At 37.8% G+C, this 26,410-nt stretch overlaps 1 pseudogene; it reads left to right on the top strand.

Moving 5' to 3' along the window:
* Positions 1–4,213: 4,213 nt before the first annotated feature.
* LOC110204512 (cytochrome P450 2C42-like) lies at positions 4,214–21,240 on the top strand (annotated as a pseudogene).
* Positions 21,241–26,410: the final 5,170 nt, after the last annotated feature.

The raw sequence follows: 26,410 nt of genomic DNA, 5'->3' as shown, positions 1-26,410 counted from the left end.
GGATGGTTGGGAGAAGGACAAGAGAGGGACTCTTAGGAGTGAGTAGAATAAAGAATAGGAGGTTAAGGGAGAAGATAAGGTAACAGGGATATACACAAATAGTAATATAACTGTGAGTGTGAATGGGATGAATTCACCTATAAAATAGAAACAGATAACAGAAAGGATTAAATATCTGAATCCAATAATAAGTTTTTTATATGAAACACTTTTAAGAATGAGAGATACACACAGAGTTAAGATGGAGAGATGGAGTAGAATTTACATACTTCAGCTGATACAAAAAATGCAGAGTCAGCATTTATGAAATCTGACAGTAATGGCTAAAACAGATTTAATTAAAAGAGACAAACAAGATAAATGATTTTGATAAGAGGTACTATAGACAATAAAGCAAAAACAATACTGCACGTATATGCATCAAATTCTATAATATTTAAATTTTTAAAAGAAAAGTTAAATGAATTACAGATGGAGATAGGTAGTAGTATTATAATAGTGGGAGACAGCTTTTCCCTCTCAGAACTAGAAATCTAACCAAAAAATAGACAGATCTCTGGAGAGACTAGAATGGAAAGAGAAAGAAATAAATCTTTTTCTCAGCACTTCACGGTATCCTTACAACGATTTTCTATATATTAGGACATAAAAATCTTATAGTAAAAGAAGAAACATTAAAAGTATCTTTTCAGATCATAATGTGATATAATCATATTTAATGAAAGACCATGAAAACATAGATTAACAATCAATTGGAGATTCAAAACCTAATGTTAAAGAATGAATGGTTTAAAGCACAAGTCATAGAAATAATCAATAATTTCATTAAAGATAATAACAACAATGAGACAATATATCAAAATCTATGGGACATAATAAAAAGAATAATAAGAGGAAAATTTATATCTCTAAATGCTTACATCAATAAAGTAGAGAAATAACAGACCAATGCAATTTTTTAAAAAACCTAGAAAAATGAACAAAGAAAAAATACACAGTTAAACACTAAATTGGAAATCTTAAAAATTAAAGGTGAGATTAATAAAATTGAATGTAAAAATTGAATTAATAAATGAAACTAGAAGTTGGTTTTATGAAAAAATCAAAAAATAGATAAACATTGGTTAATTTGTTTAAAAAAAATGAAATCACTATTATTAAAAATGAAAAAGGTATATATACCAATAAATGAAGATGAAACTAAAGCAATTATGAGGAATTATTTCATCCAATTTTATGCCGATAAATTTAACAAGTTAAGTGAAATGGAAGAATATTTACAAAAACATAAATTGCCTATAGAATCAGAAGAGGAAATAGAATATCTAAATGGACCCATTTTACAAAAAAAAAAAATTGAACAGCCCACAAAAGAGCTTCCTAAGAAAAAAAGTACCAATACGAAATGGATTTACAAGTGAATTTTATTAATATTTAAAGATCAACTAATTCCAATACTGAGTAAATTATTTGAAATTATAGGCAAAGAAGGCATCCTACCAAACTCTTCTTTTTGAAACAAATGATACTGATACTTCAACCAGGAAGAGGAAAAAGAAAAACAAAGTATGAACTATTTCCCTAATGAATATATATAATGACCAAGTGGAATTTAAGAAAAAGAAATAGAAGGAATCAGAATAGGGAACAAGGTAACAAAACTATCTCTTTTTATATGATATGATGATAAACTTGAAAAATCCCAAAGACTCAAATAAAAAATTAGTTAAACAATTAACTATTTTAGCAAAAGCAAAACAAAACAAACCCCAACAATTTTATCAAAGTAGCAGGATATAAAGTAAATCCACATAAATCATTAACATTCCTATATGTCACATACAAAACCCTGTTGAAGAGATAGTAAGAGATACCTCATTTAAAATACTTCTGGGGCAGGTAGGTGGTGCAGTGTACAGAGCACCAGCCCTGAAGTCAGGAGTACGTGAGTTCAAATACAGCCTCAGACCAAACACTTAATATTTACTAGCTGTGTGACCCTGGGCAAGTCACTTAACCCCAATTGCCTACAAAAAAAAATAAAATAATTCTAGACAGTACAAAATACCTGGGAGTACACCTGCCAAAAGAAACCCAGAAACTATATAAACAAAAGTAAAATGAGTTTTAAATAATTGGAGAAATACTGTTTGTGAGTGGGCAGGACAAATATAATAAAATGACAAATTTACCTAAAGTAATTTGTGTATTCAATGCCATCCCAATTAATTTACCAAAAAAAAAAATTACTGAATTAGAAAAAATAGCAGAATCCATTTGGAAGAGCAAAAAGTCAAGAATATCAAAGAACTAATTAAAAAAAGGGTTGTTTAGCAGTACTAAATCTTAAAATCTATTCTAAAATAGTAATTATCAAAATTATCTGGTAGTGACTAAGAAATAGAAAGTTAGATCAGTGGAACAGAGTAGTCATACAGTTCACCAAGCCTATCTAGGTGTTGAAAAGGGTCTCCAGGGGCTGAAGGCATTGCTTTAGGATCATTCTGGGTAGTCCAGAATTTTTCTGACTAAGCGAAGGAGTGCAAGCAGGGCTGAGAACATTGCCAGAAATTCAATGAGCTGACTAAGCAGCATTTCTTCGAAACTTCTTTCCCTTCATGCTTCCCCCTTTCACCCCTCCCCCCACGTCTAAACTATCCACAGAAGGGTTGTCATCCTTCGATGAAATCTCAAACTTAGGGGGCCACTAGACACTAGAGGATGCTGATGCCATAAATTCTATGGAATAACTACTTTTTAAACCATAAAAGGCAAAAATCTGTGTACTCTGTGTGTGTGTGTGTGTGTGTGTGTGTGTGTGTGTGTGTGTGTGTGTGTGGGTGGTAGGAATGGGCAGTAGAAAGATCTGTCAGTCGTTGCTCTAAATTAGCTTATTGCTCTCCTACTCCTGAAAATTTCACCAGCAATAATATAGGAATACACTGAGAACAGCAATTCCCCACTACTGTGTAATCTGGGACTTTTGCCACTCTTTTGTGTAGATATTGCCTCCCTCATTATAATGTAAGCCCTCTGAGAGCAGGGAAGTTTTACTATTATCTGCTTACCCCTGGTGCTTAGCACAGAGCCTAGTAAGAGCTAAGTGACTGCTGGCAGATTGGCTGATTGATACTCTCTTCTCCCTTACCTCTATCATGCTGTTCTCCACTGTTCTTCTTTGGGCCTGATTTTTGCTTCTCAATATTCTTTTGCTGGATCACCATCCACCTTCAGTCCCCTGAGTGTGAATATCTCCAAGACTCTGGCCTTGGGCGTCTTTAGCATAGCCACCACCTCAACCACAATCTCCCCTCTGACCTGATGGAGGCAGCTCAGGAAAACCCAAGAGCTGGGAAACAGCAAAACGAGCGTCACAGGAGCTACCTTGTGGAGAAGGGGCCCATCTGTTCTTTACCACTAGCAACAACTGATAACTGCCACCAATAGGTACATGTGCATGAGGGCCACAGGGGTGGCAGCAAGCTAGACCACTGGTCCTGGTCAGCCCTGATAGCTCTCATCTGAGGAAGCAACTCCTGTGGAAAAGGGACTGTCCATTGCCACCAGCTGCCAGCCAATTGCTATTCATAAGGCAGATGGGCCAGCCTTGCTAAAACAGTGAGGCACCCTAAGGGAGAGACAAGAGGCCAGTCAAGGAAACCTAGAATCACCACCTTGACATTATCAATCCTTTGACAACCCAGAACCCTGAACCTAAGAGCATTTGGAATAGCAAGGCTTCCAGACCAGTGCCTGCAACCCTCATTCTGGGAAAGTGATTGAAATGAAATGAAATATAATTTAAAAATAGACATGAATAAGTCTGAAAGTAAAAGTTGGTTATAGTGAGGTGATGAATATGGATTTAGAAATGGGAAGGGATGGTGCATGGTAAGAAGAACAGTTACTTGGGGACAGGAGAGAATTTGGGTTGCATTCCACATCTTCATCCTTCCTAGCTGTGGCACATAAATCACTGATTTTCTTGAGCCTCAGCAACCTCACCTATAAAATGGAAATTATCCTATTTGCACTTAGGATTCTCATGTGGATGAAATCAGATGCTTCATAAAGGGTGGTTTATTTTCAACCTTGCTGTCCAAGCTAGAATGTAAACTAGAAGGGACAGTCAGGTCCTACCTAAAGGCAGGCAAATCTTCCTTTCTATCACAATGGCAGTATTAAAGTCTTTCTTTCTCTCTTTCTCCTTTAGGATTACCATGTGACCCCACATTCATCCTTGAGTTGCTCCTTGCAATGTAATCTGCTCTATCATTTTCCAGAAATGTTTTGAATATAAAGACCAGAAATTTCTATATTTAATGAAGCTTTTGAATGAAAATGTCAAGATCATAAGTTCCCCATGGATGAAGGTGAGACCAGTGTCTCTCTTTGAGCTCAGAATATTTTTTTAAATTACTTCAAAGAAACTACTACAAGCAGCTAGGCTAGAATTCATCATTCATTCCATTGGGAGGTACAATAGTGCCATGTTGGAAATGGGTTCCCATTTTCTTCTTTATTGACAAGGACTAAAGACAGAAAAGGTCACCCTATGTGGTCTGATTTGACAGACATTATAAGGCCCCTCCCTGGAGTAGTTCACCCACTGGTCACAGGACTGAATGTTAAATTCATGTTACTAGAGACAAGCTGACTTTTCCCTTGTGCACCCAATTTGGATCAGGTTAGAAGATGAGTTAGCTGTCCCAATGGAAGGTGGAGGCTGAGCTCTTAGAAGACCTTAAAATGAGAAAGGATGAGAACTTTTCCGTTGGAAGTAAGAATTGAGAGTGAAAGCCAAAGAGTTTCAGGCAACCAAGGAACAGATGCTAATTTTTAGGGCATTTCTAGGAATGATGAGAAAAGTCACTATTTTCCAAAGGGCACTTGTCCCACCCTTACTCAGCCGTATTCTCAACATGATCCAAGTGCTAAGTAGAAAATTATTTTCTTTTTCTAATAAAGTATGATACAAATTCTTTTTTTAGGTCTACAATTCTTTTCCATCTCTAGTGCATTATCTCCCTGGATCTCATCACAAAGCAATTAAAAATATGCAATCAATACTTGAATTTATTTTGGAAGAAGTGAAGGAACACCAAAGAACACTGGATCCCAGCAATCCTCGGGACTTTATTGATTGTTTCCTGATGAAAATGGAGCAGGTAGAGTGTCAGCAGCAGGTCTGAATCTCACTTTTGTAGGTGAAATGGCTTGTGTCTTAGAGGCTGACATTCACATTCACAAACATAGAGCAGTAAATAATCATATTTTAATCATAATATGGCCAGAACACTATATGAGAAGAATGAGAAGACAGGGTCCTAGCCCTGATGAATTTCTAACCCAACAGACAGGAGAAAGCCCATGTAAGGACAAGAATAATTATCAGGAATGTGTAAGGAAAGCCAAAATAGATTAAAATTGAGGATTTAAGTGATGAAGGAATTTGAAATTAGCAAGAAAGATAATATTTGGACTGGGTTAACATAAGACTTCCTTCTGGAAGAGTTAGGTTTTAGTCTGGGTTTTGAAGGAGGTCCCAGAGCTTAACAGTGAGGACTGGGCAGGACATTTCAAGACTCTACAAAGACAGTGGAATAGGGAACTTTAATCTGAGCAGCCTAATTGGAATGGAGGGGCTGCTGTGGTAAGTACTAGGGGGAGGTTGGTGGGTTTTACAGTCAAGATAGTGGAGTAAGAGGCTCTCACTTTCCACCATTCCATAAACAACAAAGAGCAAAACAAAAAGAAAGAAAAATCATTGAAAAGTTGCATAAAGAAAAAAAAATCCACCGAATTAGAAGCAAAACTAGAATAAAACAATATGCTAATGTAATTCATATGGAGTAAATGAAACCCAGAAAGTACCAGAGAAACATGGAGAAGGTAAAAGATATGCTGATGGAATGCTGAAATGGATCAATGACCTACTTAAGCAATAAATGTGCTCTGAGGTCATGACTTATGGTTTTCTTACCACATGAACCAAAAAACACATTAATTCAGAAACATTTAATTTAGCAATGTGTCAACATAACTGACCAGGAAAATCCTTCCTTCATCAACCTATGCACATAAGGGTATATTCTCCCACAGATTCCTACTCCACTGGTAGATGAGGAATGTGGGAGAGGGCAAATATGTAGACCAGAGCAAGAGATTTTTAGAACTAATATGTACAGTAGTCTCTTGTGTTTCATGTGTGAGAATCTTCAGAATTCCATATCCTTTCCCCACCACCACACTCACAGTGAGCATAGACCTTAGTTGACTTCAACTTGAATTATGCCCTAGCACCTGCCTGCTTTTTCCTGTGTTTTTACTTTTCTTATCTTTAGTCCATTGGTTATTTGTTATATATTCAATTTCTGGTCTCAGTTGTGAGTTTTCCTCATATCAACATCTCATTGTCAAGGGCAAAGCATTTACCACCTCAATTTCCTCATTAGTAAAATGACAATAATAATGCACTAACTGTATCACAGTATTTTGATGAGGATAAAATGGGAAAATACATGGATCCTTTTTGCATTAATTGTTATATATATGGAAGTTGATAATTTTTTTCCTCCTTATTTGCTAAACTAATAAATCCTGTTCATCTCAGTAAACGTAGAATAACAGAATTTAATCCACAAGAAAAACAAGAGCTTACATGCAGTCATTGTGCATTTGTTGCTTAGTCATTTCAGTTCAGTCCAGCACTTCATGACTCCATTTGGGTGTTCTTGGCAAAGATACTGGAGTGGTTTTCCATTTCTAGCTCATTTTATAGATGAGGAAACTGAGGTAACCAAGGTTAAGTGATTTGTCCAGGATCACACAGGCAGTTAGCCAGATTTAAACTCAACCCAGTGCACCACCTAGCTGCTTGTGTATACCCACAGATATGAATGATATATAATATGTAAGCACAGATATCTTGCAAGTTAGTATCATACAGTATGTGTCAAACATGAATAGAAATGGATCCTGGTAGGCCTCATATTAACTAGAAAATGCAGAAATTAACATTCTCTATGTAGTATTATATCTGTATTTATTTTACTAAACATTTCCCAATTACATTTTAATGTGGTTTCAGCCACACACGTTTTGTTGGTGGCTTGAGGCCTGAGAGCTGAGTTTGACCCTCCTGTTGTAGCACATAAAGAGCTGCCCTCAGAGCCAGGCAAAACTGAGTTTAAGACCCTCTGACACAAAAAGTCTATGTGATCCTGGGCAAATCACTTGACACTATAGTGCCCTAGGGCTGGCAACTCTCTAGAAACTTTAAGTTTTTCAGAGAAAGTGCAGACTTGCATTGGCAGACAGATTTTTTTTTTACCTGGAAGTAACCTGTGCCATGATATTGCAGGTCTAGTCTCTTTCTGTCTGTCTGTCTGTCTGTATATATCCCCCATCCTCCACGTATCTTTCTTCTCTCTGTCTCTCTCTCATATGTGAGATGCAAGGGCCAAAATGCTTTCATAATTGCTAGCTACTTGTTCTGCTTTGGATTGTGTTGCTCAATTTAATTTATTTACAGGGTCATAGATTTAGAACTGAAATGGATCTTGGAGGTAATTGAATCCAGCTCCCTCATTTACAGATGAGGAAACTGAAACATAAAATGGTTAAATGACTTGTCTAAGGTCAATGATAGAGCTGGTGGTGTGTTGGGGGCAACTAGGTGGCACAGTGGATAGAGCACTGGCCCTGAAGTTAAGAGCATCTGAGTTCAAATCTGGCCGCAGACACTTAACTAGTTGTGTGACCATGGCCAAGTCATTGAACCCAGTTTGCCTCCCCCCAACATTAAAAAAAAATATCAGAACTTAGATTTAAACCAAGGTCCTCTGCTTCCAAATCCTTATGCTTTCCATTTGCCCTGCTGCCTCTCTTACTTTTCCATTAATCATACCAAATCATTCTTAGGAAAAGCAACAACCACAATCTGAATTTACCATTGAAAACTTGGTCCACACTATAAGTGACTATTGCTGCAGGAACAGAGACAACCAGCACCACCCTGAGATATGGACTCCTGCTTCTCCTCAAATACCCTGAGATAGAAGGTGGGATAAAGGATAATAACACATACAATTTAATCCACATGAGAGGGGTTCCTGGTCCTTTTGAGACTTTCCTTGGAAACTTTTTTATTGCCATTTTAATGTATTTAAGTCATTACATGTTCAAGTTTACTTATTCCTCCTTCTCCACCACTACTTCCACCTTGCTTAGTGAAGTGGTATATAATTGTGAGTTATTATTAGAGGTAGCCACACAGATAGTGAAGTGAATAGAGACTGGAGCCCAGTGCTAGAAGTGGGAAGAACTGAATGATTGAAGGCACTGGTTCCTGATAGCTTCTTGATGCTACTTGACCACAGAAGGAGCTGGTGCCTCTGGATTCCTGTCACTCTACAGCTGCAGAGGGAAATACCTTGGGCATATGGTTGGTCATATTAAGTTGTAGAACAGGTCCAGATGAGAACCCTCCTCATTTCCTACATCAAGTGTACTTGGCTTCATTTATTTAAGGACACCTGACCTTTTCTTATGGGCATGGGACATAGGTGCCTTAAGTGATGCTCAGCTAGTTTAAGAGACTAAACTGGAGGGGTGGAGCCAAGATGGCAGAGTGAAAGCAGTGACTTGCTTAAGCTCTCCCCCAAACCCTCCAAATACTCATAAAAAATGTCTCTAAACAAATTCTGAGGCACCAGAACACACAAAAAGATGGAGTGAAACAAATTTCCAGCCCAAGACAACCTACATGATTGATCAGAAAGGTGTATCACCCCAGGATGGGAGTGCAGTGCAGTGTGGCCTGGGGCGCAGGCCACAGAAAACCAGGAGCAGGTCTCAGAGGACTGAATTGTGGGCAGCTGTGGTGGTTTCCAGACTGCTCAATCCTCAGTTGCCAGGGACAACTTAGAACGTCAGTGGGAAAAGTCTGTTTCTGTGGTGCTCAGAGAGGAAAGCAGGGTTTCAGCTCCATTCCCAAGAGCATGGCCATGGGGGAGGGCATCAGCTTCCTGAGCTTCTAGATGACAGACTGAGGGGGAATCTAGTGGCTGATCAGAGAGGCATTGCAGGGATCTCTTTGCCAATGCTGAGGCAGAAATCTCTTGCTTTACCCATGTATGGATCTGGATCACGTTCTAGGTGACAGTGCTGGGGTGAAGAGGAACGCTGGCATAGAGGAACTTGTGGCTGGGAACAGGAGCCCTCCTCACAGTTACAGGATAGAAAGGAATACTTTTGGTCACAGGCTAGGAAAGCAGTAAACACCGCACCCTTATCATACCGCCTTGGAAGAACTGAAAATTTGCAGGTCCCTAGAAGTATCTCTGAAAACAGCAGTACAAACACCTGAAGCTTGGGACAGTAGATTCTCCACATTGCAGGCAGACTCTTACCTTAACAAAGAGTTTAAACTCAAATAATTGGCCAGGATCATAAGCACACAGAGCAAAAAGAGTCAGACTGTATTATCTTACTTTGGTGAAAAAGAAGATCAAAATATACAACCAGAAGAAGACAACAATGTCAAAGCTCCCACATCCAAAGCCTCCAGGAAAAATATGAACAGTCTCAGGCCTTGGAAGAGCTCAAATGGGATTTTGAGAAGCTAGTGAGGGACGTAGAGGAAAAACTGGGAAGAGAAATGAGAGTGATTGAAGAAAATCATGAAAAACAAGTCAACAATTTGCTAAAGGAGGCCCAAAAAAATACTGAAGAAAATAACACCTTAAAAAATAGCCTAATCCAAATGGCAAAAGAGGTACAAAAAGCCAATGAGGAGAAAAACCCTAAAAAGAAAAATTGGCCAAATGGAAAAGGAAGTCCAACTGCTCAATGAAGAAAATACTTCCTTAAAAATTAGGATAGAGCAATTGGAAGCTAGTGACTTTATGAGAAATCAAGACACTGTAAAACAAATGCAAAAGAATGAAAAATTAGAAAACAATGTGAAATATCTTATTGGAAAAACAACTGACATGGTAAATAGATTCAGGAGAGAGAATTTAAAACTTATTGGACTATCTGAAGCCATGATCAAAAAAACAGCCTAGACATCATCTTTCAAGAAATTATTGAGGTAAACTGCCATGATATATTAGAACCACAGGGCAAAATAGAAATTGAAAGAATCCACCGATTCTTCTCCTGAAAGAGATCCCCAAAGGAAAACTCTTAGATATATTATAGCCAAATTCAGAGTTCCCAGGTCGAGGAGAAAATATTACAAGCTGCCAGAATGAAACAATTCAAGTACTGTGGAAACACAGTCAGGATAACACAAGACTTAGCAGCTTCTACATTAAAGGACCACAGGGCATAGAATATAATATTCTGGAGGGTAAAGGTGATAGGATTACAGCCAAGAATCACCTACCCAGCAAAACAGAGTATAATCCTTCAGGGGAAAAATGGTCATTCAGTGAAATAGAGGACTTTGAAGCATTCCTGCTGAAAAGACCAGAGCTGAATAGAAAATTTGACTTTCAAATACGAACTCTACTGGAACATGAAGAGGTAAACAGGAAAGAGAAATCATAAGAGAGTTATTAAGATTGAACTGTTTGCATTCCTGCATGGAAAGATGATATTTAAACTCATGAGACCTTTATCAGTATTAGGGTAGTTGAAGGAAAAAAATATATGTGTATGTATATATAGATAGATAGATAGAGGGCACAGGGTGAGTTGAAGATTAAAGGGTCATATCTGGAGAATAAAATTAAGGGATGAGAGAGGATGATACTCAGAAGAAGAAAGGGAGAGGTAGAATGGGGTAAATTATCTAAAAAAAAACAGAAAAGTCTCTTACAGTGGAGGGTAACAGGGGAAGGTGAGAGGGAATGAGTGAATCATTCTCATAGGCTTAGGCTTAAGGAGGGAATAACATTCAATTGGGTGTGGAAATCTGACTTACCCTGCAGTAAAAAGGGGAGAAGGGACAAGAGAGCAGGGGATGATAGAGAGGAGGGCAGATTGGGAAAGGGGTAATCAGAAGGAAATACTTCTGAGGAGGACAGGGTCAAAAGAAAGAATAGAATAAATGGGAGGACAGGATAGGATTAAAGGAAATAGAGTTAGTTTTACACAACATGTCTGCTATGGAAGTGTTTTGCATAACTGCTCATATATAACCTATATTGAGTTGTTTACCTTTTCAATGAGGGTGGGTGGGGAGGGAGGAAGAGGAAAGTTTGAAACCTAAAGTATTAAAAGCATGTTAAAAAAATGTTTTCACATGCTACTGGGAAATAAGAAATACAGGACATGAGGTATAGAAGTCTATCCTGCCCTACAGGAAAATAGAAGGGGAAGTGGATAAGAGAAGGGGTTAAGAATAGAAGAAAGGAACGCACTAGAGGAAGGGTATTCAGAATACATGCCATCTTGGGGTGGGGGGAGGGTGAGATGAGGCAAAATTTGAAACTCATAAACTTGTTGAAGTGAATATTGAAAACTAAAAATAAATAAATTTATATTTTTTTAAAAAGTGTCTAAAATGGAATTTTCATCTCTCTCTATCTATTGAAATATCAGTCAAGTGTATTATTTATCAATGTAACTCAGTGAAAAATCAGAGAAAATATGAGCAAAGGCAGCTTTTATCTCTACTTTTAAGATAAATTTTCATTTGTATTGTGACAGGAAAACTTCATGAAGAAATTGATTCTGTGATTGGCTGAAATCGAAGTCCCTGCATGAGGACAGAAACAACATGCCTTACAGCAATTGCTGTGATACATGAGACACAGCGATACATTGACCTCATTCCCACCAGCCTGCCCCATGTGGTGTCAGAAGATGTTCAATTTAGACAATATCTTATCCCCAGGGTCAGAAGAGTTTCTCAATATAACACAAGATTTTATACTGTCTCATTCAAATCTAGAATCTTGGAGTTAGAAGGAACCTCAGGCCCACCCACATCCCTGAGAAGTAGTCCCAGAATTTCAGAATTTGAAAGTATTTCAGTGGTCATAGTGTCCATTCCCAATGTGAAAAAGGATTCCATCTACTGTATGCTCACCTCGTGGTCATCTAATCTTTGCTTAAAGATTTTCAATGAGGTGGAACCACTTTGTTGCTGAGAAATTCTATTCTAATCTTGGACAGAGAATTTGTTTTATCTTGTATTAAGCCTAAGTTGACAATTTTGTAACTTTAATCTATTGCTCTTGGTTTTGACTCCCAGAAAAAAACAGAACAAAGTTCCTCTCTCTTTCTAGTAAAACTCCATGAAACACTTGGAATCAGCTACTATGTCTCCTGTTCTGTTATGTCTCCTGTTCTCTTGTCTAAATATCCCTGTTTCCTTCAACCCATCCTCACGTGGCATGGACTTGTTATTCTTACCATCCTGGTTGCCCTCCCTTGAGTACCTCCAGCTCTTCAGCGTCCTCCTAAGATATGATTCACAGAAGGAATACAATCCTCATTTGTGAGCTGAGGAGACCACAGTACTACTTCCAAGCTGTCTTTGAACCTTCAATAATTGCCCTTAGTATATGGTCAGTCATCAGTTTTCAATCCACCTAGTGGTGTGATAGTCTAACCTGTATATTTCCATCACTTTCAGAGGAAGAGCACGAAAATCTTTATCAAATGCTTTGCTAAAATCTAAGAAAAGTCTATGTATGTCATTCTCCTGATCTACCAGTTTATTAATATTCTCAAAAAATGAAATAATGATGATTCCACTGCAGATCCTTGTGATCACTACCTCCTTTTCTCAAATCATTGCCTCATTACTTCCTTTGCTAGATTAATGATCTCTTTAGAAATATCTTCTAGACTCTGAGTGCAGATTGAAGTGTGCTTTTTTCACTTTATTTCTCTTGGTAAGGTGTCTAGATGTTCCCTAATTTTCTCCTTACTTCCCTGGGGTATTCTATCCTTGTTAGCTCTATCTATTTATTTATTCCATTCTTTTCAGTTCAAAGATCATTCCCTTGGTCAGAAAACAAAAAACAGAAGCAAAAGAAAAATTGAGAAGTTATGCATCTTTTCTTGTCACTTGTTATCCTTGTCCTTTAAGCCTCTGGGTTGTGGGTTTGTCCTTTCTTTAATCCTCCTCTTTTTCACAACATAGTTTTAAAAAATCTCTTCCTTTTTTTAAATATAAATTTATTTATTTGTAGTTTTCAATATTCATTTCCACAAGTTTTTGAGTTCCAAATTTTCACCCCGTCTCAACCTTCCCCCCACCCCAAGATGGTATGCATTCTGAATATCCCTTCCCCTACTCTGTCCTCTTTTCTTTCTCTTCCCCACTCTCTTATACCCTTCCCCTTCTATTTTCTTGTAGAACAGGATAGACATCTGTACCCCATTTCCTATATTTCTTACTTCCTGGTAGTTTCTGAAAACATTTTTTTAAACATATGTTTTTAAAATTTTAAGTTTCAAATTTTCTCTCTTCCTCCATCCCCACCCACCCTCACTGAGAAGGCAAGCAACTAAATAAAGGTTGTACATGTGCAGTTACGCAAAACACTTCCATAGTAGACGTGTTGTGAAAAACTAACTCTATTTCCCTTAATCCTATTCTGCCCTCCCATTTATTCTATTCTTTCTTCTTATCCTGTTCCTCCTTAGAAGTATTTTCTTCTCATTATACCCTTTTCCAATCTGCCCTCCTCTCTATCATCCCCTTACTCTCTTGTCCCCTTCTCCCCTTATTTTCTTGCAGGGTAAGACAAATTTCCATACCCAATTGAATGTGTATGTAATTCCCTCCTTAAGCCAAATCCTGTGAGAATAAGATTCACTCATTCCCTCTCATCTTCCCCCATTTCCCCTCCACTGTAATAGACTCTTCTGGGTTTTTTTTTTGTGAGATAATTCACCCCATTCTACCTCACCCTTTCTTCTTCTCCAAGTATAATTCTCCCTCATCCCTTAATTTTATTCTCCAGATATGACCCCTTAATCTTCAACTCACCCTGTGCCTTCTTTCTGATTATCTCTCTGTCTGTCTGTCTACCTATCTATCTATCTATCTATACATATAATTTATTTTTCCTTCAACTACCCTAATACTGACAAAGGTCTCGTGAGTTATAAATATCATCTTTCCATGCAGGAATGCAAACAGGTCAATCTTCATAAGTCTCTTATGATTTCTCTTTCCTGTTTACCTCTTTATCTTCCACTTGAGTCTTGTATTTGAAAGTCAAATTTTCTATTCAGCTCTGGTCTTTTCAACAAGAATGCTTGAAAGTCCTCTATTTCACCGAAAGACCATTTTTTCCCCTGAAGGATTATACTCAGTTTTGCAGGGTAGGTGATTCTTGGTTGTAATTCTATGTCCTTTGCCCTCCGGAATATTACATTCCATGCCCTGGGGTCCTTTAATGTAGAAGCTGCTAAATCTTGTGTTATCCTGATTGTGTTTCCACAGTATTTGAATTGTTTCCTTCTGGCAGCTTGTAATATTTTCTCCTTGACCTGGGAACTCTGGCATTTGGCTATAATATTCCTAGGAGTTTTCCTTTGAGGATCTCTTTCAGGAAGAGAATCGGTAGATTCTTTCAATTTTTATTTTGCCCTCTAGGTTGTAATATATCAGGGCAGTTTTCCTTGATAATTTCTTGAAAGATGATGTCTAGGCTCTTTTTTTGATCAAAGCTTCCAGATAGTCTAATACTTTTCAAATTCTCTCTCCTGGATCTATTTTCCAGGCCCATTGGTTTTCCAATGTGATATTTCACATTGTTTTCTAATTTTTCATTCTTTTGCATTTGTTTGACAGTGTCTTCATTTCTTATAAAGTCACTAGCTTCTAATTCCTCTATCCTAATTTTTAAGGAAATATTTTCTTCATTGAGCATTTGGATTTCTGTTTCCATTTGGCCAACTTTTCTTTTTAGGGTGTTTTTCTCCTCATTGGCTTTTTGTACCTCTTTTGCCATTTAGGTTAGGCTATTTTTTAAGGTGTTAATTTCTTCAGTATTTTTTTGGGTCTCCTTTAGCACGCTGCTGACTTGTTTTTCATGATTTTCTTCAATCACTCTCATTTCTCTTCCCAGTTTTTCCTCTACGTCCCTTACTAGCTTCTCAAAATCCCATTTGAGCTCTTCCAAGGCCTGAGACTGCATCATATTTTTCCTGGAAGCTTTGGATGTGGGAGCTTTGACATTGTTGTCTTCTTCTGGTTGTATATTTTGGTCTTCTTTTTCACCAAAGTAAGGTAATATAGTGTGACTCTTTTTTCACTGCTTGCTCATGATCCTGGCCAATTACTTGAGTTTGAAACTCTTTGTTAAGCTAAGAGTCTGCTTCAAATGTGGAGAATGTACTGTCCCAAGCTTCAGGTGTTTGTACAGCTGTTTTCATAGATTCTTTTAGGGACCTGCAAATTTTCAGTTCTTCCAAGGTGGTATGATAATGGCTGAGGTGTTTACTCCTTTCCTAGCCTGTGACCACAAGTATTCCTTTCTGTCATGTGACAGTGAAGAGGCAATCCTTTCCACAGCCAGTACAAACTCCACCATGTCAGCATTCCTCCCCACCCCAGCACCGCCTCCTAGAACTGTGACCCAGATCCAAACACAGGCAAAGCAAGAGATTCCTGCCTTAACACTGGCAAAGAGATCCCTGCGATCCTTCTCTGATCAGCCACTGGATTCCCCCTCAGTCTGTGAGCCAGAAGCTCGGGAACCAGCTGCATGGCCCCCCCAGGGCCAGGCTCTTGGGGAATGGAGCTGAGAACCCGCCTTCCTTTCTCAGCATCAAGAGAAACAGACTTTTCCCGCTGACCTTCTAAGTTGTCTTTGGCATTAGTTGATTGAGGAGTCTGGAAACCTCTACAGCTGCCTGTGATTCACTCCTCTGAGGCCTGCTCCAGGTTCCCTGCAGCCTGAGCACCCAAGCTGAGCTGCATTCCCAGCCTGGCGTGATACACCTTTCTGATCAATCTTCCAGGTTGTCTTGGGCTAGAAATTTGCTTCACTCTGTCTTTTCGTGGGTTCTGCTTCTTCAGAATTTGTTTAGAGCCATTTCTTATGAGTATTTGGAGGGGTTTGGGGAAGAGCTTAAGCAAGTCACTGCTTTCACTCTGCCATCTTGGCTCCACCCCCCAAAAAATCTCTTCTTGTAGTGCTCTGTTTGCAGCATCAGCCTCTGTGCATTTTAGTCCTTATCACTTCTGTCACTATGGAACTGTGACATGCTTCTTTTATTCTTCCTTACCCTCAAAAAATCTAAGTTAATTGGTGAATTCCCTATAATAATAATAACTATTGTTTATAAAGTACTTTGAGATTTGCTTTACATAGATGATCTCATTTATTCTTTAAAACAACTCTGTGGGAATAGTTGCTATTGTTATCCCCATTTTACAAGTGAGGAAACTAAGTCTTAAAGAGACCCCCTGATTCACCTAGGGTCACGCAATAAATAAATGTATGAATCAGGATTTGTATGAAGGCTTTCCTGACTTCAGGTCTAACAGGCTCCTCGCTGCACTACCTGGCTACCTTATCCACATTGGTATCTTTAGAGAATGTTCCTTTTTCTTCCATCACCAGAATTCTTTTTCTTTGTGTGTTGAGAAACTTAACTCTTCTCTTTCTTTGTGATAATAATAATAGCTACCATTAAGGCTTGTGAAACAATTTACAAATATTATCCCTTTTCATCCTGATAACAATGCTGAAATGTAGGTGCTGTTATCATTCTCATTTTACAAATAAGGAAACTGAGTCTAGGACAGGGTAAGTGATTTGGCCAGGGTCACATAGCTAGTGAGTGTTTGAGGCCTGATCAGTTCCTTCTGACTCCAAGTATTGTACTCTCCCCATTGGGCCACTTAGTTGATCCTGTATAAACTCTAAGATGGACGGTCACTTTCCCAAAAATTCCCCTTATTACCATCCATAAGTGTGCACCGAAAGTGTGTAAAGTGTGATTGCGTATCCTGAAACACAGCATGATCCCTCCAGAGGAAGAATGTTGTGCCACAGGGGATCTGCAGATCTCTATTCACATCTTTGTTATCCAAGTTCCTCTCAGATGGTGAGAACTGGTTCCACTATAATTGCAGGATGAAATTATCATTAAGAAAATCATGGAATTACAAACTGCTCTGTTTTTGATGGAAGTGAAACTCTAGGATCCGAAAGGATAATTGAAGTCTTCTATCACTGCTATATCATGTCTAACCTCCAGAGCTTATAATTTGTTTTCTGTATTCCTTGTAAACTTTTTTCTATCCAAATATTCTGTAGCATATTGTAATGACAATGCCAGTTCTGATGTTGTCTCCATTTCTCTTTACCTAGATGCTTCTCATCATTCTTCTTTCCTCTGCTCCCTAAATAAACTCACACGAGTGTTTCTTCTTAATATATACTACCCCACTCTCTTTTTCCTATCTGCTTTCTTTTAAATAAGTTATAGTCTTTCCAGGACTTCAGTATTCTTAAGCATCTCATCATACCAAGCCCTATTTATGCCTTTGAGGTCAAATTTGCTTCCTTGTCTTAAAATCCCCAATCCACCTTTTTTTAACAGCACTTTAAGCATTAAAAAAGCCTTTTGACTATATTTGTAATAAATCAAAATCATCACCGTTCCAGCCTTTGCTAGATGCATCATTCCACTCCTGGTCAGGAGTTCATCATGTCTATATTTTTACTAAGATGTGGTCCAGAAATCCAAATCCCATTTTTAAACACCTTCTTACAAGATGTCCACTTCTGAAATCTGCATTAACTTTCTGAATCTTTTGTTTCCAATTACAACCATAATGAATACACCACCTGTGCTCCTAAAGTCTTTAGGGTTTTTTTTCCCTTAATGTCAAAACCTTTGGAAATGCTTCCCAGATTTATGGTAGTATCATAATTTTTGCTCATGTGAATCACCAGATGTGGGTAGTAGTTGTATCCTTTGTTTTGTAAGGTTCTCCACTATCTCTTGGACATATGCTCCTGGAATATGGCAACACTGTCTATTTTTGTGCATGTGTGTGTGTGTGTGTGTGTTGTGTGTTGTGTGTGAGTGTGTGTGAAGCAATGAGGTTAAGTGACTTGCCCAGGGTCACACAGCTAGTAAGTGTTATGTGTCTGAGTCTGTATTTGAACTCAGGTCCTCCTGACTCCAGGGCTTGTGCTCTTTCCACTGTGCTACCTCGCTGCCCCAGAACTATCCATTCTAGTTATTGTCAGCAAACAATTGGTTCAGTATCCTTCTACAGGGAGTCACCAACTGTTCTTCTTTTCTTCTTCCTGGATGTCTTGCCAGATAACACCTGTGAACTTCCTTTACCATTCTTTAGACTACAAACAAGTGCTTCTTCCTCAGAACATCTTGTTTCTTCATCTTCAAGAAGAGCTCCCAACTTGTTTATCAGCTCTTGCCTTATTTGTCTGTGTGACATTATGTTATTCTTCAACATCCTGACATAGGTCACAATTAATTTCTGTCTCTTCAGATCATCTGGAATCTGCTTGGTCTTATCCATGATTGGTGTGCTTATTGTCCACCCAAGCAGCTCTTTCCTCTTTTGATAGATCTAATGATTGAAAGCTATTTTATTAACTTTTTTTAATCTGAAATCTGCCTCCTTTTGTATTTTACTCATCACTATTGATTCTACTCCTCAAGTGTCAAAGTTCAGTTTCATCTCTCGTAATAGTATTGTAGACTTTCTAACTTACTATCAGAAGAGGTATTTAAAAAGATGGGCTCTTTCCATACTTAAAAATCAGGGGTTTTGACTAGGTGATAGTTCTAAATTCTCTTTCAGCTCCAACATTCTTTGGTTCTTATTTTCTAATTATTTATTTGTATCTCTTTTTTTCAGGGAACCACCATCATGCCATTGCTGTCTTCTATTCTGTATGATGATGAAGAGTTCCCTAATCCAGACCAGTTTGACCCAGGTCACTTCCTGGATGAAAGTGGCAACTTTAAGAAGAGCGACTATTTCATGCCTTTTTCAACAGGTAAGACATTCATCTAAATATGTACATTAAAGATGGAATGATAACTCAGAGGACCTTATTACTTTTGTGACCTTGGTCAAATTATTTCATTTCTCTGGGCTTCAGTTACCTTACATGCCCAAAAACTGGGTTGGTCTAGCTGACCATTATGGTCCTTCCAATTTCTATAACCAGGGAGTAGGGTGGAGACACAGTAAATCATTCTTCTAATTCTCCTTAGGCCTAGGTTCATCAACAAATCAGTTGAGTTTCAGAGTAGCTGTTCCAAAAAAGAGGCAGAACTGAGATAGTGGCCACTCTGTTCTGCATCCAGAGTGACAGCAACCCCCCCCCCCACATTAATAACCATCCTCCAAGGCACTGTCAACCAGGAGCTACTTCTCAGATAAATCTTCCAGGCTTTTGTGTTAGCATGGTATAATCTTGTATTTTATCAAGCCAAGGAATGGGATTGGGTTATCTTAAGGCCTACTACTCAGGTACCATTATGGCTAAGGTCACTGAAGGTCTAATCTTAGAGTTTATGATTTTATAGAAATGTGACTCTTGACTAGGACACATGAGCATGGAACCCCCTTCCCAAGCTATGTATATTTTAATGAGGATCTATTGGTACAGAATTATAACTGATGGTCTGTCCTTTCACCTTCAAGTCTTGGGGGAACCTACTGGTTATTAGGTAATGGTGGTGATGGTCCATTCTGGCAGTGGCAGACAAGAATGTTGGCAGGCAGCTAACTATCCTTGACATTGTGGTCTCCAATGCCCTGCTCAATTGGTTACAATACTTGGGTTAGAGCTAGAAGTGAGTAGTTAAGACAAGTGGCTGGATGGCCATGAAGCTGTGGGGTAGACTCCAGAGGTGTTTTCTGTCCAAAATGGTGATAGATGGTTCCCAAAAGGAGCTTTGATCATTCTTCTGTCACCTTTCCTCATTGCAGTCACTGTGGGTAGCCACAAAGTTATTCCTTGAGACTGTAAATGAGGGATTGTTTCTCCCTAAGACAATGACTCCTTTCCTCTGAATATAAATCCCAGAACTTGCTCTGGCTCAGGGGAGATTGATTGAGGGAGAGCATACAGGAGGGCTTTTTCCTCTCTGTCTTGGCTCTTCAAAGGAGTCAAGGACCAGAGAGGAAAGGAATGCACACAGTTCTTCACCTAATGCCACTGAGTGTTAGTGGGCTACCTGACAGTCCAAAGAAGTGGCCTAGATGGCTTAGAAGTTTACAAATATCAAATCCTTATATTTGTCTCTTTCAGGAAAATGGATATGTGCTGGTGAGAGTCTGGCTTGGATGGAATTATTTCTGTTTTTTACTACCATCTTACAAAATTTTACCTTGAAATCTCCCATTGACTCAAAAGATATCAACAACACCTCAGTTGCCAGTGGATTAATCAAAGTACCCCCCTTGTATGAGCTCTGCTTTCTCGCTTTCTAAAACATGTGAAGGACTAGCCCTAGTTCCAACTGCTCTAGAGTCTCCTCACATTCTATGAACAAGATGTATTCATTCCATTGCCTGCCAATGAAAGCCCTCTATGATTTCAGTCCAATATACTCTTCTAGCATAATCTAATACTCCCTTTGACTTTTGCCAAAATCACAATTTAATTTTCCTCAACCTTCCTTAGAAATTCCCTGTTGCAGGAATATTTCTTCTTTTTTCTTCACTTCAACTCCTCTTGTTGCCCACAACCAGATTGTACACTGAACGGAGAGGCGTGAAATAACTTATGACATGGGCCAGGTGGAGTAGAATTACTGACTCTGTTTATTCATCTGAGGGCACAGAATATATAGGGAAAATCTAGCCTAACTTCAAAGAGTCCTCCCCGTGAGATACTCCCCAGAATATCTGCTGAGGATGTAACAATAATGAATTTCCTCCTTATCAGGGTTCCTAGATTGGGCTGTAGATTCCAAGGTTTTCCCAGGCACCTAGGCGCCACCTGCATAGAGGAGTAAATATGTAAACCTAAGGTTCAAAGAGAGAGAAGGGATGTCTCAGAGACCTCTTTATCAGGAAGGAATTTGGGGAGCCGTACCACTTAATCCCCTGAGCCCTTTGGGATGAAAGCCTGAGCAGAGGTCAAACTCTGCCTTGGATCTTAAACCCTTATCAGACTCTTAAGATCGGCCCTCAACATCCACTGACAGAAATCTCACCCACCCTTCTAATCACAATTTAGGTGCCATATCCCTGTGATCTCTTTAGTTCTTATAGTCTGTATAATTCAATCTAAGCCTGAATTACACATATGCATCTTACGTTGTGTGTTCTTTCCGACATGTTTATTGATCCTGTCTTGTGTTCCTCACCAAATCTTAAGATTCTTTTTAGTAGGGCCTCTATCCTATACTTGTGTGTAATTATCCACCACCAATTGCTTAGGAGCCATTTTCTGCCCCTTAAAAGTCTCATGTCACATACTTCAACACATACGTGTGTCTTACTACGATGACAGCTTAACTGATCACAATGTGATGGCAGTGAGGTGGTACCTTGGACAGGGTCTTGGACCTGGAATTACAAAGACCTGAGTTAAAATCCAGCCTTAGACATTTATTGGCTATGTGATCCTGGGAAAGTCATTTCACCTCTGTTTACTTCAGTTCCTTTATGTATAAAATGGGGATAATCATAGCACCTATCTCCCAAGGCTATAGTGACAGGATCAAAGGAGCTGATAACTGTTAAGCATTTAGTACAGTGTCTGGCACATTGTAAGTATTGTATAAATTTACCAGAAATTATTATTATTACAACAACAATAGCTACTACTAGTAGTACTTCTACTACTAGTACTACTACCACTATTACTATCTTTACTACTACATATTTCACCTCCTACTCTAATTAAAAAGTAGAAATAGAAAATGATCTACTGTTCACCACCTAAAAGAGAGCCTGGATGGAAAACTTACAAGAATTTCATAGTCAAATTTCAATATTTCCAGATTAAGGAGATCATATTACAAGCAATAAGGGGAAAAAAAACAATTTAGACATTGTAGAGATACAATCAAGATATCACAAGATGTAGCAGCTTTTCCATGAAAAGACCATAGGTTTTGAAATATTATACTTGAAAGAGCAAAAGTGCTGGGGTTGTGAGCAAGAATTACTTGTCCAGCAAAGTTGAGTATAAGTATACTGTGTCTCTATATGCTATACTATGCATTTGGATAATATATCCAAAAAATATATATTGGACTAACTGAAAGACTTTCAGGTATTTGTGACAAAAAGACTAGAACTCAATGTAAATTTGATACAAAAGATCCAGAAGAAAGATAAGAAAAATATTAAAAGTAATTATAAGGGACTTATTGAGGTCAAACTGTTTACATCTTATATATGAAAATGCTATTAGTATTCTTAAAAGTGTCATCATTACTAGGGTAGTTTGACATAAATGTTGGATCTGAGTTGTCTGTGATGGGATGATTCCCAAAACAGAATTGGGCAGGAAAAGATAAAAAGGAACAGTTATCTCAATAATGGGACATGAAAAAAAGAACTGATACAAGAAGAAGCAGATGGAGGTGGAGGACTGGTAATGTTGGAATCTTACTTACTCTTCAGATCTTGGTTGAAGAGAAACTATTTACATCTTATGGGATGGAAAAGTCTTCTGGATTTGTAGAAGAAGTTGGGGAAGAAATTTTAGAAGGGTGTGGAGATTAAGATTTGAAAGTCTTGGGGGGAAAACAGTGTATGGGGGGGAGAGGATAAGAGAGAGACTCAGAGGAGTGAGTAGAATGAAGAATAGAAGGGTAAGAGGAGAAGATAAAATAACAGGGACATTCCCAAATAGTAATTATAACTTTGCATGTGAATGGGATGAATTCCACCCATAAAATGTAAACAGACAGCAGAATAGATTAAAAGGCAAAATCAAATATGTTGTTTACATGAAACACATTTAAGTATGAGAGATACACACAGTGTGAAAATAGGTTATAGTAGAATTTAGTATTTTCAGCAGATGCAATCATGATCTCAGAAAAAAGTTATTGCTAAAATAGATTCAATTAAAAGACATAAACAGGGTAGCTACATTTTGATAAAAGGTACTATGAATAATAAAGCAATATCAGTACCGAACCTATATGCATCAAATGCTGTAACATCCAAGTTTTTAATAGAAAAGTTAAACGAATTACACATGGAAATAGGTAGTAGTATTATAATGGTGGGAGATTTTAACTTTTCCCTCTCAGAACTGATAATCTAACCAGAAATAAATGAGAAAAAGTCAAGGAAGTGAAAAAAATTAGGTAAACCAGATATGATAGATATTTTAAAGGACTTGAATGAAAAGAGAAAGAGATAAACCTTTTTTCTCAGCACTTCATGGTATCTTTACAATGATTGACCACATATTGGGACATAAAAATTTTATAGTGAAAGCAGAAATATTAAAAGTGTCCTTTCAAATTATAATGCAATAAATGCTATTAGCATGCAGAGAAAGAACTAATAACAGAAGTATATATAGAATAAATTTACACATATATACATATTCATGTGTAATGGTAGTGATCTCTAGGTTGGGGAGCTGGAGAGAAAAGAAATTTACATTACTATATTACACATTTAAAAGGAATAAGAAGTTGTACATAATAGATTGCAGTTTCATGTGCAATCACCTTTTCTTTTTTTATTATACTGGAAACGCGTTTTATTCCACAAATTTAAAATGAAATAAATAAAAAATTTAAAAATATATTAATTTCCAGAATGGTAAGACCAATTCACAGCTCCACCAATGGTCTGTCAAGTGCCTATTTTCCTGAAGGTCTTGTGTCTTCTCTCATTATGAACCTGAAAAATATCAGTACACACGTACACACACACACACACACACACACACACACACACACAGAGCAGTTGTTGTTTTGCAGAAACATCATAAGTCTGGGTATTTATTCCTTTTTTATTCCTCCCCTCCAAGAGAAACAGAGGAGTGGAGCTAGATCTTCCTGGACCATGCCTTGTTCTCCCACTGGATCAACTCAGTCTTTCCCTGAAGAAGTAGCACATACTTATCGACCCAACAATATCAGTTCTAGACATGTACTCCCAAAGAGATCAAAGACAGAAGGAAAAGTCACTCTCTGATCTACCCTAATTTTCTCTGAGTTGGAGGCTGAAGATTTTTGCCCAGAGCATGTTTAGAGGGACTTAGCTACGATAAGAAATATGCACATAGTTTTAATCTAAGCTCAATGGCCTGCAGGTCCAAGTGGGTCCTTTCTCTGCTATTTTAGTGAGTTCAAGGATTTTGATTATTAATATAAATCATCACTGCTTGGAGCCCCTAGATCACCAATCCAATTTTATACTAGATTGCTGAACACTGGATGTATCCTTCTCTGATTGACAGGGAAACCTAATATAATTATTCCATATTTAAACTAACCACTGATGCTTGTCCCCAAATACTTCCCTATTTGCACTTGTGGGATTCAGCTAAACACAGGCAATTAATAGCAATCATATATATCCTTATCTACAGATAGCTATCTTTAATGTATTCTTGAAAATAGTAAATAACTGTTAAAAAAAACAGTAAACTTTTACAACACTTTTAAATAGAAAGAGAGAGAAAGGTAAAAAGGTAATTTACTAAATCCTCTGGAATCTTATCAAGGGAAATATTCACCAATGATTAGGTTGGTCACTGCTGTCCTGTATGCCTAAAGATACTTAAATGGCCTGGTGGAGTCTAGACCCACTTAAAAATCTTCCCTCCACCCCTGTCATCATATTTCTTTGCATAGGAATCCTTTCTGCTTAATATCCCTGGGAGGGATAGAAACTAAAGGTAGAATTTCTATGGCACAGGGTGAGGAAACTCTCCAAGCTAGTAATTAAAAATTCCTCTCCTGTGGCAGAGACTGCAGTCCAACTCTAGAGAGTCTAGTCTAGACCAACTCTCTACAGGTCTTTAGTCCTCTGGAACTATGAATGCCAGGGTCCTTAGCAAGAGTTCCAAAATTTCTCCTGTCTAATTTTAATCTGAACTTCTGCTATCCTATTTTATATGAATATTTCCATATACAAAGTACATACAAAGATGTACTTCATTCTATACCAGTTCATAAAAATCTTCCTAGGTTTCTCTGAATCTGTTCCTTTTGTCATCTATTACGACAACAGAATATTTCATTAATTCATATAGTGCAATTCACTCATTTCTTCCTTAATTGTTGAATATTTCTCTCTTTCCCACCCCCTTTCCTAGTTTCCATTTCTTTGTTACAATGAAAAGCGTTGCTATAATTATTTTTGTACATATGAGACTTCCTTCTGTCTTTGATCTCTTTGGGAATACATGTCTAGAACTGATATTGATGGGTCAATAAGTATGTGCTACTTAGTGATTTTTTTTAGCATAATCCCAAATTTCTTTTTAGAATGGCACCAACTCACAGCTTAAGCAATGGTACCTTCATGTCTGTCCTATATAACCTCTTTAACAATTTTCATTTTATATTTTAGTCATCTTGGTCAATCTACTGGGCATGAGGTAGAACCTCAGAAATGTTTCATTTGTATTCTCTAATTTTTAATGATTTTGAGCCCTTTTTTTCTTATAATTGTTGACAATTTGCATTTACCCCCGAAGGACTGCCTGTTTTATTCCATTTGTTGTAAAATGGTTCTTGTTCTTCTGTATTTAAATCAGTTCCTATAGATTCCAAGTAGCAGATCTTTATCAGAGAAAGTTTCTGCATTTTTTCCCATTTAACGCCTTTCTTCCTTCTTCTTTCTTTCTTCTTCTTTCTTTCTTCTTCTCTTCTTTCTTTCTTTCTTTCTTTCTTCTTTCTTTCTTCTTTTTTTTCTTTCTTTTTCTTCCTTCTTTCTTTCCTTCTTCTTTTCTTTCTCTTTCTTTCTTTTTCTTTCCTTCTTTCTTTCTCCTTCTTTCTTCTTCTTCTTCTTCTTTCTTTCTTTCTTTCTTTCTTCTTTCTTTCTCTCTCTTTCTTTCTCTCTTTCTTTTTCTTTCTCTCTTTCTCTCTTTCTTCTTCTTTTCTTTCTTTCTCTCTTTCTTCTTTCTTTCTTTCTTTCTTTCTTTCTTCTTTCTTTCTTTCTTTCTTTCTTTCTTTCTTTCTTTCTTTCTTTCTTTCTTTCTTTCTTTCTGTGTCTATTTTCTTTTTCAGAATATTACTGTAGTTTCCTTAGTATCAATTCTCCAGGGTGGGAATCTGCAGCCTTGAGGTTTTTGTGGCCTTCTAAATCCTCAACTGCAGCTCTTTGACTGAATCCAGCCCTCTCAGAACTAATCCCCTTAAAAGGATCCTTTTCTGTGAGATTTGCATTCAGTCAAAGGGCTGCACTTGAGGATTTAGAGGGCCACAAGCAGCCTCAAGGCTGCAGGTACCCACACCTGATACACCTTTCCTTACTTTTTTCCCTTCAGAGGTCATTCCT

The sequence above is a fragment of the Phascolarctos cinereus genome, unplaced genomic scaffold (assembly GCF_003287225.1).
Source record: "Phascolarctos cinereus isolate Bilbo 61053 unplaced genomic scaffold, phaCin_HiC Scaffold_525;HRSCAF=1150, whole genome shotgun sequence".
NCBI lineage: Eukaryota > Metazoa > Chordata > Mammalia > Diprotodontia > Phascolarctidae > Phascolarctos > Phascolarctos cinereus.
Note: the sequence above shows the minus strand (reverse complement) of the source record. Positions and strands in the feature narration are given on the sequence as shown.